Source organism: Ascaphus truei, chromosome 1, assembly GCF_040206685.1.
Source record: "Ascaphus truei isolate aAscTru1 chromosome 1, aAscTru1.hap1, whole genome shotgun sequence".
NCBI lineage: Eukaryota > Metazoa > Chordata > Amphibia > Anura > Ascaphidae > Ascaphus > Ascaphus truei.
Genome location: NC_134483.1, coordinates 7,410,613 through 7,432,339, shown reverse-complemented (window position 1 = coordinate 7,432,339; position 21,727 = coordinate 7,410,613).

Genomic DNA, 21,727 nt, shown 5'->3' with positions numbered 1-21,727 from the left:
GTGCTGCGGCTGTACAGCACAATGTGCTGCGGCTGTACAGCAAAATGTGCTGCGGCTGTACAGCAAAATGTGCTGCGGCTGTATAGCACAGTGTGCTGCAGCTGTATAGCACAATGTACTGCAGCTGTATAGCACAATGTGCTGTGGCTGTATAGCACAATGTGCTGCGGCTGTATAGCACAATATGCTGCGGCTGTACAGCACAATGTACTGCGGCTGTATAGCACAATGTACTGTGGCTGTATAGCACAATGTGCTGCGGTTGTACAGCACAATGTGCTGCGGCTGTATAGCACAGTGTACTGCGGCTGTATAGCACAATGTACTGCGGCTGTATAGCACAATGTACTGCGGCTGTATAGCACAATGTACTGCGGCTGTATAGCACAGTGTACTGTGGCTGTATAGCACAATGTACTGCGGCTGTATAGCACAATGTACTGCAGCTGTATAGCACAATGTACTGCGGCTGTATAGCACAATGTACTGCGGCTGTATAGCACAATGTACTGCGGCTGTATAGCACAATGTACAGCCGACGTGATTACGTAGCGAAACGCGTTGAGTGGGAGTCTTTCTGCCGGAGCAGTCTGGTGATTAACTACGGAAGGTCCAACCCTCACCAACAGATGAAACCGGATCTGACGTCAGACGCCGAGCCGTGCGGTGACGCAGTTGTGCAGAGGCAGAGACGGAGGAACACGGGAAGTGATGGGATGGTGAGCCAGCTGGCTGATGTTATCCTCTCTTACTCTTATTAAGTGTGACATGCCCGATTTTATTCTTTACATTGTGAGTGCATTTTTTACTTACTGTAGATAAAACTATTTCTTAACCTTGGTTGATCTGCGCTATGCAAGTTTGTTCTCTCTTTTACCTGGGTATGCCTTCCTGAGTACCAGAAACCACTCTGATTATTGCTGCATTTACATCCACCACTGACTGATTGTCAACACTGCCATTTTGACTCTTACATCTTGTAAGTAGTCATTCTATAGGAGCCAAGATTTTGGACACTCATTTTTCATATTCCCAGTTCCACTGCACTTAGATCTATTTTTATTTGTGTTTCTCCCTATGCTCCCAATGGATTTCGTGTCTACTACTGCGGCTGTACAGCAAAATGTACTGCGGCTGTAGAGCACACTGTACTGCGGCTGTACAGCACAATGTGCTGCGGCTGTATAGCACAATGTGCTGCGGCTGTATAGCACAATGTACTGCGGCTGTATAGCACAATGTACTGCGGCTGTATAGCACAATGTACTGCGGCTGTATAGCACAATGTGCTGCGGCTGTATAGCACAATGTCCTGCGGCTGTATAGCACAATGTACTGCGGCTGTATAGCACAATGTGCTGCGGCTGTATAGCACAATGTGCTGCGGCTGTACAGCACAATGTACTGCGGCTGTACAGCACAATGTGCTGCGGCTGTACAGCACAATGTTCTGCGGCTGTACAGCACAGTGTGCTGCGGCTGTATAGCACAGTGTACTGCGGCTGTATAGCACAATGTGCTGCGGCTGTATAGCACAATGTGCTGCGGCTGTACAGCACAATGTACTGCGGCTGAACAGCACACTGTACTGCGGCTGTACAGCACAATGTACTGCGGCTGTACAGCACAGTGTACTGCGGCTGTATAGCACAGTGTGCTGCGGCTGTATAGCACAATGTACTGCGGCTGTATAGCACAATGTACTGCGGCTGTATAGCACAATGTACTGCGGCTGTATAGCACAATGTACTGCGGCAGTATAGCACAATGTACTGCGGCTGTATAGCACAATGTACTGCGGCTGTATAGCACAATGTACTGCGGCTGTATAGCACAATGTACTGCGGCTGTATAGCACAATGTACTGCGGCTGTATAGCACAATGTACTGCGGCTGTACAGCACAATGTACTGCGGCTGTATAGCACAATGTACTGCGGCTGTATAGCACAATGTACTGCGGCTGTATAGCACAATGTACTGCGGCTGTATAGCACAATGTACTGCGGCTGTATAGCACAATGTACTGCGGCTGTATAGCACAATGTACTGCGGCTGTATAGCACAATGTACTGCGGCTGTACGACACAATATACTGCGGCTGTATAGCACAATGTACTGCGGCTGTGTAGCACAATATACTGCGGCTGTATAGCACAATGTACTGCGGCTGTACAGCACAATATACTGCGGCTGTACAGCACAATGTACTGCGGCTGTGTAGCACAATATACTGCGGCTGTATAGCACAATATACTGCGGCTGTATAGCACAATGTACTGCGGCTGTATAGCACAATGTACTGCGGCTGTACAGCACAATATACTGCGGCTGTATAGCACAATGTACTGCGGCTGCCGACATTAAGAGTTTAAAAACATATACAGTATAGCTGCACATTAAAATCCCTTGTGAGCCCATTCACACATCTCAGACAGCTCTGCAGCTCTGCCCTTCCCCATTATCTCTTAGCATGCAGTGCTACCTCTGCAGCCAGGCATTCTGGGTAATGACATGCAAATGAGCACGGTGTCACTTTTTGCTTGCCCACTGTCAGGTGGCTCCCTATATGCGTACGCTCGCCGTATTGCACAGCCTGGGGTACAGAAGGGCAGAGTCGGCAACCTTACTCAGAGACAGCTCCTTCAGCCGTTTCATCTCATCACCGTGGGGCCGGTTCTCCCGGCTTTGCCGTGAGAAGCTGGAATAGGTTTCAACCACACACTATATAAGTTAGGGTGAGTGACAAAAGTGACAACCCCTCCACCGTACCGTGTCCAGCAAATACAAATACCACGTTGTGAGCCCATTCACACGTCCCGGACAGGTCCACAAAATTGCCCTTCCCCATTATCTGTTAGCAAACAATCTATTTATTAATATCGAGCAGCACAAATAACCAGTGCTAAAGTCACCAGGATCCTGCCGCAGAACATTAATCCTGAGAGGGAGAAACTGATCCCGCTGAGCAATTCATTCCCAACCGGTATTAAAACCAAACATCTGACCTTCCAAACCGGTACCCAGTGTAGGACCCATTCCCAACAGAAGCGCCACAAGCCACATATACTCCGGGTGGAAAGCTGCGTACAACCATTGTATGTCTGGTCTGGCCTCGCACGCTTCATATCTCCTTCTCCCGCGGAGGTGTGAGATACGCATTGAGGATTTACACAGCGTTGCTGGCCACGGTCCCTGCAGGGGTTAAAGATGTAATGCACTCTGCTATTAAAAGAGAATGATTTGCCTCGTTAAAGTACATTCAATGTGTGCAGCGCACGCCTGCGCTTTCTTGGACAAAGTCCCACTTGAAATCTCTGCTGCCCGGGATAGAACAACATGAAAAGGAAGGAGCAGCCAATAAACAGTGAGAATGTGACAAGCAGGGGATTATGGCAATAGCATTGTCTCCCTGAGGGCATCTGTCATGATAATGTCATGAGATATTAGGTATTTTAATCCCTCTGGTGCTTCAGGGGTTAAAAAGGTACAACTTGGGTTTAAATATACCATATATTGGGTTGTGACATGTCCAGGCTTGTCATGGGTGGGTGCTGCACTTCAAACATAACGTAATTGGGGGGGCTGTCATGGAAAGCCCACTAAACATGACGTGGGGTTTACGGGGTTGTAATCTCTAATCAGATACTGGTCTGTCGGCATCAAAGTTTGTGAATAATCGCTGGTACATTGCAGAGAAAGGTAACCCACAGGGTAAGCTCCAGTGAAGGTCCTTTATTAAAAATTAGAATATCCTGTGACCTCATCTCCTCTGCACAATAAGAGTTACAAATGTGTAATCGTGTCACCGAGGGGCACGTTCTGACATCACGCGCTGAATGTTTAAGAGGTAAGAAGGGACAGATATTCATTTGTCGCTCAAATTTAAAATTACAATCGTTGTTTAGTCTTGTTGTGTCCGCCATGAGAGTGTGAAAATTAATGTAGCTCACGTGTGTGTACGTATTATAGAAGTGAAATTATGTGTGTATCTGAAGCAAAGTTTTAAAATGCCGGTTGGTAAAGGGTTTTTTTTTTTACTCTGTCGTAAAACTGTCAATCTGCCAGCCGATTTTACGATAGGGGCCGGCTTATGCTGTTTCCACAAGGAAAGAATGTATTTAAGTCTGGAAAAAGATTATGAAAATTAGATTTCACCAGAGGAGGGTTTTGGACAAAACACGTGATATCTCATCTCTACATCAATGACATCTCTGGGGGAAAACATATGACATATGGTGATGTATAAGGTTTTCTTTTATGTTATATCCTTTTTATTTTGAGAAAGTGTCCTGCATCTATTGTAAGTGGAATGTTCTTGTAATCCGTTTTTCTGTAACCTAAGCACTATATATATATATAAAACTGCACTTTAAACACACAACAAATATATATATATATATGTCATTGGTATGGAGGTTTGCACTCACGTTTGTTAGAAGGCAGATGCTTGTCCCATATGAAGCATATAGACATGTAGTAACCAGGGGGATCCTGATGACAAAAGACAGCACACCGCAGTAATAATCCAAAAAGTGTGTATTGTGAACACAGGGCCGCCAACGTTTCGGTCCTCGTAGAGGGACCTTCCTGCACTGCCCTGAGGAAGGTCCCTCTACGAGGACCGAAACGTTGGCGGCCCTGTGTTCACAATACACACTTTTTGGATTATTACTGCGGTGTGCTGTCTTTTGTCACAAGGATCCCCCTGGTTACCACATGTCTATATATAAAGGTACCTCCAATGAGTTAATATTAACCCCTTACTCAATTGCAATCATATCTATACACTGCCACCACCCAGGAAATGTGAATAAGATGTCAAATTAATATTTGCCTGGGCCCCAGGTCCCTGTTTATTATTAAAAAAAAACTATGCACTTTAAACACACAACAAATCTATATCATATAAATGTGTTGTGTGTTTAAAGTGCATAGTTTTTTTAATAATAAACAGGGACCTGGGGCCTTGGCAAATATTAATTTGACATCTTATTCACATTTCCTGGGTGGTGGCAGTGTAGAGATATGATTGCAATTGAGTAAGGGGTTAATATTAACTCATTGGAGGTACCTTTGCGGAGGAGAAAGGTGAGTTGGCTATAGTAGCAGTGTGTATTAACCCTGGTTGCATAGCTAAGTCACGTGTCCACGTATGTGCTGTTCGTGATAGTTGTTATATTGGGACAGATTTAAGGGAGATGTTAACTCATTTGAGGGACCTTTGCTAAGGTGAAGAGTGGGGCAGCTTGTCAGTTGTGTATGAACCCTTGACCTGTAGATGAGATATTGTCCATTTGAAGAACCTCTGCGGAGGTGAAAAGTGGGAGTGCTATCGCGGGCAGTATTAACCATTGTCCCCCGTACGCAGGTTGCGGGCTCTCAGTGGGCTTTATGTGACAGCATTGCTGAGAGGCAAGCAGATTTCCAGACATTGTCATTTGTGTACTTCGCGTATGACACGTTTGGCAGACTTTATGTCAGACCTTTACAGGAGTATGGAAATACAAGTCTGGTTCCTCCCCAGAGAGCTTCACTTGGTAGGGAGTGTTACTGTACATGGAATGTAATAGGGAGGGATATCTTGGCTGAAAGGCGATACAAGTCATATTGCTTTGGGAATCTGTCTGCTGCACTGTGTGAGCTGCTTTATTTGGAAAATCTCACCAGGGCGAAACACATATATATATATGTAGCTCCCTGTAAACAGCACAGGCTATACCTATATAGTCTGGAGCTCCCGTGGCTCCTGGAGGCCCCCCTCCCCTGGTGCAGCTCGATCGCGGGTGCTGAAATACCCGACGGCTGCTTCCAAGGGTGGGGGCTGGAGCAGGGAGCAGCGCGGCTTCTCCTGCCTGCGGCCGGTTGCCGGGGACGCGATCGGGCCGTTGCTAAGGCCGCGATCGCGTCTCTATGGTCCCGGCGGCCGGACAAGCAGGGCGCCGCCATAGAGAACACTGTTGCGCATGCGCAGGGACGCGTAGGCGCAGGGAAAGCCCCCGAGACAGGGATAGCTCGCGCGAGAGCTGAGGGAAGGTCGAGGCAGCCCGGGAAAGCTTGCGCAAGCGCAGTGAGGATAGGGAGAAGCCCGCGAACCCCTAGCCTACCAGGGAAGGCTCTGAGCTGGGACTACATATCCCAAGAGCCTTTGCGAGCCCCATGGGACACCAGGGAGCCAATAGGGCTTAGGAGACCCCTGGGAGAAGAGATACATTTGGCGGGCTTGCAGCACGTTAGGCAGTCAGGAAGAAGCAGAGCAAGGAGGCAGACAAGGGAAGGAGGTAGGGTACGGGAGAGAGGGATCCCCTGTACTAGCCAGCACCCCCTTGGCCCAAGATAGCTCTAGTTATCCCATATAGTGAGTGTTGCCAGGGATGCCCTAGAGTAAGGGACCCTGTCACTCAGGTTAGTCAGTTGTTAGTGGGAGTCAGGACTGGGCCTCGTTAGGGGAGTAGGCAGACTATTAACCCCTTAGGCCCCAGATAGACTCTCCCTCTCCAGTGTATGGTGTATGTAGGATTGGTTGCTGTGTGTTGTTGCTGCATGTGCTGGGCGCAGTGCGTGCAGCGTGTGTGGATGTCTGCAGGCTGACGGTGAGAGCTGTGTGTCTGCTGCAGGCTGTTAGGAGTAGCGAGTAGCTAGATGTTAGGGAGGATTAGGGACTTGGGTAGCTAGGGGAGTGGGGCAGGTTATTACTCCGCAGGCCCTAGGAGATTTCCCCAAGCCACCCCAGGTTGCGGTTCATCAGGGACAGGCCCTAGGTTAGGGTTCCTGTCACGGTAGGGTTAGTTAGGGATAGACAGGGATAGCGGCGGTTGCTGTTCCCGTGATTCGGTTGCTGTTACCGTGAGACGGTTGTGTTCCCGTGAAGCGGTGGGACCCTCGTTGGGGTCCTGGAGAAGAACCTGGATAGGATCAGACGGATGCATCGCACGTCTGACCCTTTGAGAAGAGTGTTGCAGGCCCGAGCATCGGAGTGCTCGGAAGGTACCTCTGTATTATATGTGCACCAACAGGCCTATTAGTTCATAGTGACTGCGCAGTCACCCACGATCTCCGTAGGAGTACGGGACATTGGGTGTGGGGGATTACAGGACACTGGGTGAGAACACCAGACATTGGGCCTGAGGTGATAAGGTTAACAGGTTATGATGTTATGTAAATGTGATGATATTCTCCATGCACGCGAGTAAAGTCATATAGTTAATATACAGGTTGTCTACATGATTATTATTATTGATGTGATTGTCCTGCGAGGAACCACTCCCCCTCTGGTGGGAGCCATCGCAGGTGGAGGCGCTGTACCGAGAAGATGTTGTAAGTGATCACCCCTAGTATAATTACTTCAGGTTCCCCGTGGCGGAAGCTCAGCCCTCCTGTGAGCCAACAGGTAATGCACCACACCTATAGTAACCTTGTATGTTCCCCGCACTCACACTGTATATGCGATTGGGTGGGGTGGAATACCCGTTACACCTATCTTCCTCCTACTGTGGTAAGTCCTGTTAAGGGCAGGCACCAGTATTCATCATGGGTTTTCCCCCTTCCAAGCCCTGCCCTGAATGGTAGAGGCAGGCCCCTGACTCTGCTGCAGGCATGAGACAGAGGGGAGGTTCTGCTGACATCATGAGGGGTGGGGCTGACTCTATTTAGGAGCCCGCTCCTGTGAGTAACTGTCTGTTCTGTCCGAGGAGTTGGAGGAGACAGTGCGGTCTCACCTGTGCAGTCGTACAGGAGCAGAGAGAGGAGAGACTCAGCCACTTTGAGTAGAGCTGATAGCACCATAGACCCGGTGGACCAATGCCCCTCACCCCATGTCTGGGGTGATGGGGAGAATCCATCCCCCACCCAGAGGATAACCTCTGAGGTGGGCTGCGGGGTATTGATGCCCCAGCCCAGACCATCCTGTCGGAGGAGAGACTTGGAGGGAAGGAGAGTGGAGTGCTAAGCGGGACATTGCTGCTGTTGTTGTGGCTGCTGGTCGCCACTACATTTGGAGTCGCTGGTCTGACCAATAAAGAGACATTACTTTTATACAAAGACTGTTGTGTGAGTCTGGAGCATTCAACCCTGGACCAGGGTGGTTCTTCTATACAGGTCCTATCCCATATCCCTGGGAGTATAGAAGATGGAGGCGCTGCACCACTAAAGCATGGAGGCTACCACCTCAGAATCCTGGTCCTGTCTCCCCAATAACAACGTGGGAAGCTCAGGCCCTCCTGTTCCACGCAGGTATGCACCACCCACATACATGTAATCTGCCCTCACGCACCCTAGACACCACAGATGAGTCGGGGGGGGGGGGGGAAACAAAGGTTACATATATTTATTATTATTAAACACATATATATATTTATTATTATTATTAAACACGAGGAGTTTGGTTGCAACTGAAGAAGTTCCCTTTATAAGTAGCAGAGCACCATAGACATAGCTTTGATCTATCCATTTCATCCACATTCCTGTAAATCTGACGTAAGCAACACTACCTACCTCTAATGTCAGCCTCCAGCTGGCACCTCTGTAGGCCCCCTCTGATTAATAACCTCCCAGGGATCCCCCTCTGATTAAAAACCTCCCAGGGAGCCCCATCTGTGGATTTGGAGTCTGGACAGGTTTACTGGCAGGGGGCTCGGACCCCTTTACTCACCGGACCTGATCACTGCAACATTTTAATTCCTGTATAATGTTCCCTTGGGATTATGCAACTATCTCCTAACAATGGAAATGTGAATTTTAAATTCTGTACCATTTTTATATTTTTATTTTCATACTTCAGCTTTTGAGTCTAAATTTTCAGGAGTTAAACAACTCCTGGAGGGATAAGTTACGACATGGTGGACATGACAGTAGGGTTAGCTAGGGGACCTAATAAAGAGAAATCCCAGCTAGTGACCCCTAAAAAAACATGTGTAACATGGCTGGCTACGTAATGTATATTTCAGGCCAATGTATGTAATGTCTGGAGAAGTACAGGGGATGTGGGCTAGCAGTGTGTAATTCCAAGTCCTGTCTTTTACATTAAAACCTTATGTCTGTATTTATTCCTATGTTAGAAATTCCCCCCCCAGCTTAGATACTTGGTGATGAAATTAACATGTAGCACTGCAAATGTAAATTAAGTTATGTGCCGGTCATTTCTATGGAGGGAGTTTCTGTAATCCATTTAGCTGAACTGTTCCATAGAAAAGATCAGAACGAAGGTAGGGGACTAGTTAATTGAATCAGTTACCAGGTCTGAGCCCCAAGCACTGTTTCTCTTGGCTGGCTGCCTTTGCTCAATGTTAAAGGATAGCCACCAAGGGATATAAAGGGGTGCTGCTGATCAGAGTTTTAGTTACCCTCAGAGAGAGAGAGACTCTGGGAAGGAGTGTGGAGATTCCCTCAGAGGACCATCTGAGAGAGACACTCTGGGACGGAGTGTGGAGTTGGACTGTGACCAGCTGGAGATACATGTGTGAGAGGTTGCTGTGTGTTCAGCACTCTGATATCCTGACGCAGAGAAGCAGACAGGGTACGCCTGTCACGGGAGACCAATGCTTTTAACACAAAAATACCCGGATCCTTTGATTGAGCAAAACGTGAGATAAAATAAATTGTAATTTATTCACACAATGAACATACACAGCTTAATTTACAAAATAATACGAAAATACACCTAGTTACGATGTTAACTGTTTACAGGAAAGATCTTAGATGGAATCTCAGTTGAATCTTTTTACAGCATGTTGAATCTACCTCCTGACTGGCTGCACGGATTTTTAAAACCTCACAAGTCCTATCTTTACACTGTGCAACCAATCGCGGCGTGGGAACAAAACATCCCACCTATTGGCAAGGTTCACCCATACTTCAGGGAGCCTGGCAGAGACTTCAAGGTATGCTGCGAGCATGTGCGAACTTCGCCCTTAAGCCGCTTGGCATACCTAGCCAAGTCCACCTCCCTGGTGACATGTTGCCTGCCATTCCCCTGACACCTGTCAGGGAAAACTATTTACCTCTCCCCACTCAACACCTAACAGTGTCAGTTTCTTTGAACTACCAGACACAGGGGAACCAAATCAGCAGGGTGGCTTTAGAAACCTGAGTCTAATTATGCATTGCTTACTCACTGGGCTTTCCTGCCATGCATTCTACAGCTTAGTACTTATTCCCTAAGTGTCACCTACTGTTCTGGCCTGAATGAAAATCCCCTTACCCGTATAATATTAATACACCAAAAAGAGAGTGACTTTTATTCATTACTTCTTATGAAATATTCTAATATAGAAAACATAACCGGTTTAATGATTGCCCCCTAGCAGTATGCATAGCAAAAATCAGAGCGCTGGGACATTCCTATCCAAAGTTAGCTTGCTGCGTATATGCTACACTACCGACACACTTTATTGAAGTGTGGTCGGTACCGCAAGCCGGGAAATCTCCCGGCTTGCTAGTGGCCGCCCCTCGGCGTGCCGCGCGTCATAGACGCGCGGTCACGCGTCATCGGGAGCGTGCGCCCCCTGCACGCGTGTCCAGGGGCTCCCCGAGGGAGCCCTGGTGTCCCGCGATCGCGGGACAGCGGCAGGGGGTTCCGGGGGACCCGGCGGACCCGGCAGCGGTAGGGAGAGCGCCCCGATCGGAGGGCGCTCTTCCGCTGCTTCGGCGCGCGCCCGTCACACTCGGGCGCGCGCCAGGCTACTGCTGCGGCACAGAACGGGCAAATGCTCGAATAAACTGTTCCGCAGCAGTACGTGCAAGGCTGCTGGTGTTTAAAAACCTTTTCCCTTTCTTGCGGTTGGCAGTGAAACACTCCTGCAAGACGCACACACAATATATAACTGATACAATGTAACGCGGCATAATGATGTGCTTCTCTTATGCTTAGCGGGACACACACAGACAATTAAAATGCATTTACTGTACAACACTGCAGCCAATACCGGGCTGCAGAGCTGACACTCTACTTGTTAACTTAAAACCCCTATAACCCTCTTCACCTTATATCTGGTGAGAGGTCTGGAACCCCTCACTGGGTTCTGGGATTTGGGCATACCCCGGGACCTGTAATGTAACCCAGTTCCCTGCCCGGTCTTACTGCCCTGGTTTGTGCTGAAGCAGGGAGATTTGGCGATGAGCTGCAAACTGCTTTTTAGGGAGGATGTTATCTGGTGGCCTGTGTTCCTCGTGTCCTCAGGAATCTGGGGAGATTCCTGAATGGATGTTTTGGGGTAACCCGCAACATTGGCCCCCTTCTACCCAAACACACCCTGACAACATTTTACTGTAAAATCACCCCTGAAACTCACGCCCTGCACATCTCCGCTGGTCAGCACTCCTGGAACAATAAAAACCCACAATATACTGACAGAACCGCGTCCCAGAGGGGTGGTTGAATCAGTGAGAAACCCTATAAAACAGCACTCAGACACATGAGATGTGTGTGACGTAATACAGGTGAGAGCTAGGATATCCAAATGGAATGGGTGATATGATGATAATAATTAAAACACTTTATTAGTACCAAAATGTATAAAACACAGGGTGTTAAAAATACCCCAAAGGGCCAAGCTACAATGAATGAAGCTTGGGTAGTCAACTCTAAAAAAGGGGGAATGACTAAGGCAGAGATGCCTGACAAAAATAGGATTGTGAGCCTGCTAGGAGGAAGAGAGTTCCTAAGTAAACTCCCCCCTCCCACGACCACGCTATAATTGATATCTATATTAATGACCAATCAGGTAAGTATGTTAAGATAAATGCATATATTCATAGGGTCACTGCAATGGGATGCTCAATGCGTGCTAGATATACTCAACAAGCCCACCAACTATCATATTGTGGGTGGGTATGTAGGGCAAAGGTTTATGCTTAGTAGCAATAAACACTAAACACACAACAAAACACTGGAGTGTTTGTGTGATACTCCTGCATGAATGGTGAGTAGATAAGAGATCCATACACTAGCAATAACAAAGTATAATACTTGCGTTTGCGAATGGTCTCTTGAAGAAGCTCCTACATATGCTCCCAATGCAGTCTACATATGAAAACAGAAAGCTCAATCCATAATGGAGTCCATGTAATGCTCCACGTGAATGCCCATGGGGTAATTAGCAGCAGCCCCCGACGGCCGTTTCGCTTAGGCGCTTTCTCCCCTTGAGAGTATTATACTCTGTTATTGCTAGTGTATGGGTCTCTTATCTCCTCGCCAGTCATGCAGGAGTATCACACTAGCACTCCAGTGTTGTGTTGTGTGTTTAGTGTTTATTGCTACTAAGCATAAACCTTTGCCCTACATACCCACCCACAATATGATAGTTGGTGGGCTTGTTGAGTATATCTAGCACGCATTGTGCATCCCATTGCCGTGACCCTATGAATATATGCATTTATCTTAACATACTTACCTGATTGGTCATTAATATAGATATCAATTGTAGAGTGGTCGTGGGAGGGGGGAGGTTACTTAGGAACTCTCTTCCTCCTAGCAGGCTCACACTCCTATTTTTGTCAGGCACGTCTGCCTTAGTCATCCCCCCCCCCCTTTTTTAGGGTTGACTACCCAAGCTTCATTCATTGTAGCTTGGCCCTTTGGGGTATTTTTAACACCCTGTGTTTTATACATTTTGGTACTAATAAAGTGTTTTAATTATTATCATCATATCACCCATTTCATTTGGATGTCCCAGCTCTCACCTGTATTACGTCACACACATCTCATGTGTCTGAGTGCTGTTTTATAGGGTTTCTCACTGATTCAGTCGCCCCTCTGGGACGCTGTTCTGTCAGTATTTTTTGCATTACTCTCTATTCCCTACTGCACCTCTCACATTTTTAATTAGTTATTATTAGGAGTGCTGGTGTTTTGCTTTTTTTGTTGTGACACTAAAAACCCACACATATCTTTATTACCCATGCAGTTACATGCCACAATTGGGTTGAAGAGCTGACACTCACAATTCCCCAATATGGCTCAGGGGCACCCAGCTGGGCCAAATAGCTTTATTAATGGCCTGGGTACCCCTTCACTGTCACAAAACCCATTTGAAGTGGGTCCCTGCACCTAGGAAAGGTAGATCTCATTCCACAGACCCCCGTAAGTGTGTATATTTTTGTATCTTGTATTCTTGTGTGTTTCCGAGGTCTTATCCAAAATAAACCTCATTTTATTTCACTGCCTTGTTTTGCCCTGTGACTGATCCCTTAAATATAAATGGTGTTAAAAGTCCTGGTCTACCGTGCCAGGCTTTTTTTCTTCTGGTGGCAGCGTGTGGGATCGTAGGGCTTTGCACTATAGCTTCCTGCGGGGAATTATAAGACAAAGTGAGCTTGTAGATTGCAAGCTCTCAAAACAAGTAGTGTCGGGAAACAAGTTTTTACAAAATCAGGAATCACACTGTTCAGTGTTGTCACGGTAGACCAGGACTTTTAACACCATTTATATTTAAGGGATCAGTCACAGGGCAAAACACAGTAAGTGAAATAAAATTAGGTTTATTTTGCATAAATCCTCGGAAACACAGAATTACAAAATACAAAAATATACACACTTACAGGGGTCTGGGGAATGAAATCTAACTTTCCTAGGTACAGAGACCCACTTCAAATGGGTTTCCCCTGACTGCTTCTCTGCTTCAGGATATCAGAGTGCTGCACAAAGCAGACACTGACAGGAATCTCCAGCTGGTCACAGTCCAACTCCACGCTTCTTCCCAGAGGTGGACTTCTTTCTGATGGAACTGAGGGAATCTCCAAACTCCCTCCCAGAGTCTCTCCCTCTGAGGGTAACTACTGATCTGACCGTTCTGTTCTGACTGACAGATTAAATCTGTCAGTGGTGATATTGGATACCGAGGCTTGAGCCTCATTACTCCAAGTTCTCTTGTTGAGTGTATTGTCGCACTCTTTAGGAAGCTTCTTGATCTGTGTTACTTGCCACAGTTGAGTTGGTTTCACAGGTTCAGCGCTGTGATGGGTCGTGGGTAGCGGTCAAATGGGTTTGCAGAGATCGCAGCAAGCTTCTTGATCAGCGGGTTTGAGTTCTGGTCCAGTTCCTTGTAGAATTTCTTGTTGAGCTTCTTTAGATGTTCATCTAACATCTCGATACCCAGTTCCCTATGAAGGTCTGCTATTCTTGTAGGAAGTGGAGCGTTGGATGCAATCCGCAGCGCCTTGTTCTGTAATTTTTGGAGAGATGATCTTTGATGTTGGTGGCAACCACTCCACACCGGGGAGGCGTATGTCATTGTGGGTCTAATGATCGCCTTGATCACATTGACTTTGCTCTTGATGGGCATGGTCCTTGTCTTCAGCAGAGGGTACAGTGCTGCCAGCTTGGTTGTTGCCTTCTGTTGAATCTTCTCAATGTGGTTTCTCCAGCTTAGTTTGCTATCTAGGATTACACCTAGGTAAGAGCTGTTTGGCTCCCATTTGACAGCCTCTCCGTTGAGGGTGATTGGCGGGTGTGCCTTGATCCTCTTTTTGGTAAACAGTGTAGCTGTAGTCTTGCTGGAGTTCAGTCCTACTTGCCAGTCGCTGTACCATGTTGATAGCATGTCTAGTGCTTTCTGGATGTTCTTAGCTACTTCTTTCTCTCTGAAGGACTGGGAGATGACTGCCACATCGTCTGCGTAGAGTGCCAGTTGAGTCTTGTGGAGGTCTGTGGGGATGTCATTCATGAAGAGGTTGAAAAGGAAAGGTCCCAGGACTGATCCCTGTGGCACGCCAGCGCGGATGGGGCGTGTTGTTGAGAGCTCTTCCCGCACAGCCACGTGGAATGTGCGCTCCCGCAAGTAGCTTGCAGTCAGCTTAATCAGGTAGTTTGGGAATTTCAGGTTGATCATTTTATGCAGTAGTCCTTCATGCCAAACTCTGTCAAACGCTTTGGCCACGTCCAAGAAGACAACTCCAGTTGATTTGTGGATGTTGAATCCATGGCTTATTATGTCAACGACTCGCAGCAGCTGATGGTTGGTTGAGTGGTCCTTCCGGAATCCAAATTGCTCCACTACTGATCTGACCTGCAGTGTTCCTTTTATACTTCTTGCTGGCTATGCTTTAACATAGAACAATGGTAGCCAGCCAAGAGAAACAGTGCCTGGGGCTCAGACCTGATAACTGATTCATTTGATTAATTCCCCTACTTTTGTTCTGATCTATTTCTATGGAGAGCTTCAACTGAGTGAATTACTTAGTCTTTCTCCCTATAAATAACAATAACAGTGGAATATCTCATTTACTTTCTTGCATGTTAATTCCATCACCACACAATACCAACTACTGTATCTAATCTGGGAGGAACTACTAACACATGTATAAATACAGACATAAGGTAATGATGGAAAAGACAGGACTTAGCATTACACACAGCTTGCCCAAATCACATCACAGAACAATGTTGATTGGGGAAAGGATTGTCACAGGGAAGACAGAAATACATGCTTTGAAATGCATTCTTACAGATATGGTGCATTAGGGCTGTTCTATAGTGCGCGTGCTTGCTACGCCATGCGCGCACACGGCAGTTTTAGTTGGCTGAGGTTAGTCTGCCTTTCTATAACGCGATCACGGTAGTGTGCGTGAAACCGGCCGACAGGGGGGAAGATGAGTAAAATAAAGAATTTGCGCCACTACCGCCGCTGAAATGTGTGTATGTGTGTGTATGTACGTACAATGTTAATAAATAATTGATTAACGTATTTATTCAAAACGTATTTATAATACACAGACACATATATATACACACATATACACACACACACACACACACACACTATCTTTCCAGCCTGTCGTACGGACTCTATACACACAAAGTGTGCGTCACGTGCAAGCGCGTTCGCACAGGCACGCACGGGCGCACACACACTATAGAACGTCCCTTATACATTCCCTGCTCTCCCTCTAATAGTAAATTACATTTGGCTGAAATAAGCCTTACATAGCTGGCCAAGTTACATGGATTTAGGGGTAAATAGCTGTGATTTCTCCCCACTATGTCAGCCAGCTACCCCTACTGTCACAGATGGTCCCACCAATAAAATAGTCTTTAATCATGTATGCCTGTGTAACCCCGGTCTCTTTTCAGCCCCAGAGACCCATGTAGCACTCCGAGGCTCTGCGGCACACCCGGCTGGCGGGGGCCGCCATGACAGGTTGCGCGAGTGTGCGCATTGGTCGCACAGGCGCAGTAAGGGTAGCACACGCGGTCCCAATGCTAAAGAGGTCCTGAGTGGACTACAATTCCCAGCAGCCTCTGGGGATTGCCCTTTCACCCACATCACGTGCAGCCAGCCAGCAAATAGGGCTTTTGCAGCTTCTCCTGTGGAGGAAGGCTACAATGTTGCGGGGACCACGTTTGGCAGTTGGAGCTGGGAGCAGGAAGGGGAAGGCAGGGTGTAGGGAGCAAGTGGCTCCTACCCCAGGTAAGGATCCCCAAGTCCCAGGCAGGCCCCAATCCCCAACAGGGTAGTGGGCAGTACTGAGGGACAGCCCCTAGGTTAGGGACTCTGCCCTTAGGTGTGTGAGGGTGCAGGCTTGTCAGTGTCACGGCTGGTAGTGCTGCAAGCGCTGACAAGTAGGCACAGTGTGAGCAGCGTGTTGTTGCTGCAGGTTGCCTGTGTGTGTGCAGCGTGTTTGCTGCAGGCAGCTGTTAGTGTTAGCTAGAGTCAGGACTGGGAAGAGTTAAGGGAGCGGAGCAGGCTATTAACCCCTTAGGTCCCAGATAAGTCCTCACTCCACAGTTTGTGGTGCTACAGGGACAGGCCCTAGGTTAGGGACCGGGTCACGTAGTGCCAGTGATAGATAGGGACACAGCGGATGCTGCGGTTCCTGTGAAGAGGTTCGGGCTCAAGTCGGGGCCCACAGAGACTATATCCAGGGTGAGATCGCCCTTGGCGGTCCTCGTGCAAAGAACCATTTGGGATCAGACGGAATCACCGAGCGACGGATCCTTTGTGAATAGTTGCTGATCCGAGTACTGGAGTGCTCGGCAGGTACTATTACATCCACAAGTGCACCAACGGGCCCTTAGCTTAATAGTGACTGTGCAGTCACCCATATCCTCTCTCTGCAAGAGTGCGGGACATTGGGTGGGGATCCTATGGACACTGGGTGGGATCACTCGATGTTGGGGGAAGCATTTGGTGAGACGCTTGGTTATTAGTGTCTCCTCTGTAGAGGGACACCTGTTATTCTATTGTTGATATATGTGTGTATGTTCTTAAGTAAAAGGTATTGGTTATCATAAGGTGTTGTATGTTTCTTGCCCAGGGGAATCTCACATCACGGGGATCCTGGGTAAGTGGAGGCGCTGCGCTAAGTAAATGTATGAGTGTTACCCCAGGCTCCCAGCTAGCGGAGGCTCAGATCTCCTGGAGCCGCAGGTGTTATACAGTGGCCAGTAGTTCCTTTGGGAGGGTTCAGAAAAAGGGCTACACCTGTATCGGGTACCAGACTGCAGACTTCACAATGTGGCCTCTTCACTGGCACTATAAACTAACTATGTACAGCTAATGGGGAAATGTCCTTAGCTAGGTGTTTCCCTGAAGCAGCCACAATCTAATTAGGTGATTGGGACCTATCTTGGACCTAAGGGGGTTAATATGACCTAGTGTGGGTGCCAATGACAGCCAGATTTATCTTCCCTGTCTCAGTCCTGGCTCCAACTTAACTAACTGTCAGCTTGCAGTTCAAACCTCCCCTCAGGAGATTCTAGCAGCCCTATTGGCTGTATTATGTCAGAAGACCTCAGCTCCTGGTGCATTCTGGGGAGTGTAGTTCCCTTGCAAAATAGTGAGGAGGATGGGGGCAGATGGAGACATGGCTACAGAAATTAAACCCTTCCTCCCGCTCCCGCGCAATGCCAGCGCACCGGAAAGAATACTGTCCCTCTGCTTACTCTGTGTGCGCATTTGCATGTCCTTACCCAGAATCCCTGGCTGCAGTGGAAGCCCTGTATGCTGAGAGATAATGGGGAGGGGCAGGGTGTGAAGCCCTGCCTGTGAATGTGCTCACACGTGGGATGTGTATTTGCTGTACTCTGGGAATGAATGATTAGCCCAGGAGACGAGCGGGGCAGTATGTACATCAGCACAGTGGCATTAAGCAGCGGAGGGAGTGGGCAGGAGGTGGCTCAGGGGTTGAGGGCCACAGGTGACCCCCCCACCCCCCAGAGCCGCTGGAATTTTCTGGACCCCTCCAGGAACGGGTGATAAATAAGGGGGCTCCGCTTGGGACAGCTCAGATCTCAGTGACTGGTAGCTGTTGCAAGTTCCAGTTTTCCCTTTGTGCTGTTACCTGTGCAGTGCGCCTGTATTCCTGCTCCTACATGGACCCGCTACATATGAGGAGAGGGGTAGAGTAGATTCCCAAGGTCTGTCTATGACGGGAGACGCGCTTAATAACACATTTATATTTCGTGGGTCCTGATTGAGCAGAACAGGTTGAGCAAAATAAACTGAGATTTATTCCCTTGATAGGCAAACACACGACAACTGCAGAATAAACTTAATAATTACACTCACGGGTAGAGAAACAGAGGATAATGTCCAGAAAGGTGCAAAACACCAGGAGATTGTCTTTTAAAATGTAGTCCTTTTGGAAGGGCACAAATTGCCAGCCCCAATCCTTCTGTGAATGTGCAAAGTCTTTTCTGGTTCTTTATGGGTTCAATCTGGAATCCCCAGGGCTAACGAAATCCTGAAGCAGGGCTAGTTTCCTTGTTGCGATGTTTTTAACCCCTTGCGTTCTGGAATCGTAGCTGCTGTACTCAGGTCTTATCCGCTTGAAGAAATCAGGTAACAACAGCAAAAACAACACAGGAATAACAACAACAGGAACCACAACAACACAGGAATGAGGGGTACAGGCCTTTTTAAGGACAAGGGCCTGTGAAGTGTTACATTAGCTTCATCCAATTGGCAAGGAATTATCTTCCTCCTATCAGAACCTGCCAGGTCACATGGGCAAATCCTACAGCCAGCTCAGGTAACTCTGAGCATGCTCAGTAAGCAGCTTGGTAGCACTGCTAAGTAAAAAAGGGGCCATTCATTTCTGGGGACGCAATGTCTGGAGTTTGGTCCCAAGGTGTGAAATATCTAGGACGAGTAGCAGGACCTGCTACTCAGAAACATCCTGATTAAGTGACACTTTATGAATCTGGGGTCTTTTGCAACTTCCAGAGAGACTTACAGCTGTGGGCCTAGCAGGCTAGCTTTGAAGCTTGCATAGGCAAGTAACCCAGCTCATAGGTGTCAAAACATTTGGTTCTGGTATACAAAACAAAGGCAGGCAGAAAAAAACAGCACCCTGCCGGTACATAGGTGAACAAAGAGAGAGAGAACCCTATATAGCACTCGGGTTCACGCTCTGATGATGGGTGGGTGATTTAAAACATATTCTTTATTAATGACATATATTAAAATAGTAGATGTTGGAACAACGTACTGGAGGTAGGTTGATCCTGGATATTAGTAGCCGTGTTGGCTCCGGATCAGATAGTAGCTAATATACCAGATATAACTATATTGGAACACTGCTAACAGAACAGCACAGAGATCCTGATGTGGACCTGTGTGATAGGTGTGTGCTGCTGGGTGTGCTAAAATAGGTACTGAGAAGACATATCACCATTTCACCTTACCACTGTGGCTGCAGCAGGGGTCCCCCTATCATCCCAATCACACCATTTCACCTTACCACTGTGGCTGCAGCAGGGGTCCCCCTATCATCCCAATCAGTTACACCATTTCACCTTACCACTGTGGCTGCAGCAGGGGTCCCCCTATCATCCTGCCGGTACATAGTAACTGCACCAGAAAGGCACTTCATCAAAAATATATGTTTCCCTTATGACAAAGTTATATTTTTAATATGTGTGTACTTGGGGGATTACACTGAGGCGGCACTCCAAAAATCAGGGTGCTGGCTCACTCCATTCCTAAATTAGTAGTCTTAAAAGGGGAACAGCATATAATATTAACCCCTTCATCCCCAATATGAAATAGGGGTAACCAGCCGAGCCCACTGCCTTTATTAATGCGCTGATTACCCCCCATTTTCGCCACACTGTCCAAGCGGGGGACAACTGGGACCTTCCAGAGACTTATCCCTGTTCCTATCCCAAGCTGGACGCGTCCTGTCTCTGTCCTGCCCAGTCCCATCCTGTCCTGCACCGGACCCATCCTGCCCCTGAACCCGTCCTGTCCCTGTGCTGCCCCATCCTGTCCCTGTCCCATCCCGTCCTGCCCCATCCCTGTCCTGCCCCGTTCCATCCTGTCCTGCACCTGTCCTGCCGTCCCATCCTGTCACCGGACCTGTCCCGTCCCATCCTGTCCTGCCCCGTTATGGCGATAGATGGTTTAATCAGGTCATTAATAAAGGCATTATACCCGGCTGATTAACCCTAAATCCCATTGGGACTGAAGGGGTTAATTGTATGTTCACCCCACTGATATGTTTTCCCCTACACCATCTTTCTTGTCCCCATTTTGCAGTCCATTCCCTAGCTGCTCCTATTAGGAATGTATACAAACTTTGCCAAATGGTTTTGAGACACAAGAGGGAGCTGTGAGCGCTAAACCAAGCGCTGATTGAAGACGGGTGGACGCGTTGAAAGTATATGTATCCATTTCTGTGCTCTCGACCTCGCAACCGCCATGTTAAGTGAGTTAGTGGTTTGCGGTCTGGCTGAAGTGGTTCCTGTCAAAATGTATCCGCTACCTTGTTAGCTTCATAACTTGAAAGAGGGAATGTCAATTGACGTGGGAACGGAGCTGCACCGCAAACCACATCATAGACCGTTCAATTAAATAAGCTAACTCGCGAACGGAATAAGCTAGCACTCTAATTTTTGGAGTGCAGGAAGGAATAAAGAAACCATGCACACATAAAATTTATAGTAGAGGCACAAGCAGAACATATTGTTTTAATAAACTGTGTTATACTGTTGGTTTTAAATGTACAGGCAGGAAAACTTTTTTCTGTAAGCCCGGGAAAAATCCATTAGCATGCAGATATGCTAAAGGGGAATAAACTGAGGGCTTTTTCAATGGGCATATATCTCCTGAAGAAGCGTCATATGACGCAAAATGCGTAGAGGTGACGTCATCACGCAGCGGAGAGCGGCCGTGACGATGGGAGCTCGAGACTGCGGTGGTTCCTTCCCTCACCTTGCATGGAGTGCGGTCCCTGTTTACACTCAATGTAAGCTCTGGTAACATCTGACCATATCCCAGGACTTTTTAACACCATTAGACCTATGGGCTTTAATTCAGGGTAGTACTCTGCAACTGTGAGAGTGTGGGTTCATGTGAACCCTTATTGTACTGCACCGACACACTTTATTCGAGCAAATACCCAGTATGTACCTGGCAGATACCTGGAATGCGCCGCTCCTCACCTCTGACAAGCCCCATTGCGTTTGCCTTCCCAGCCTGGGTACATGCCTGGCTGACGGGCGGCTGATCTGTTAAATGATAATGATTAGGATTTAATAGGCTGCAATGCTTCGCGTGTCTACCAGATGGCATAAATTCATGAATTGTAATGCAGTATATATATATATACTGTGCAGTATTGCAGCCAGCGGGAATAAAATGCTTCAATCCCTGCCTGGAAAATAACCCAATGCACTCGGGCAGAAAACAGTCACAAACCTCAATACACCCGGGTATACCCGAATTCGTGGGACTAGCCGAGCTCGAATAAAGTGTGTCGCCAGTGTATGTAATGTTTTGTAGCATGTCATT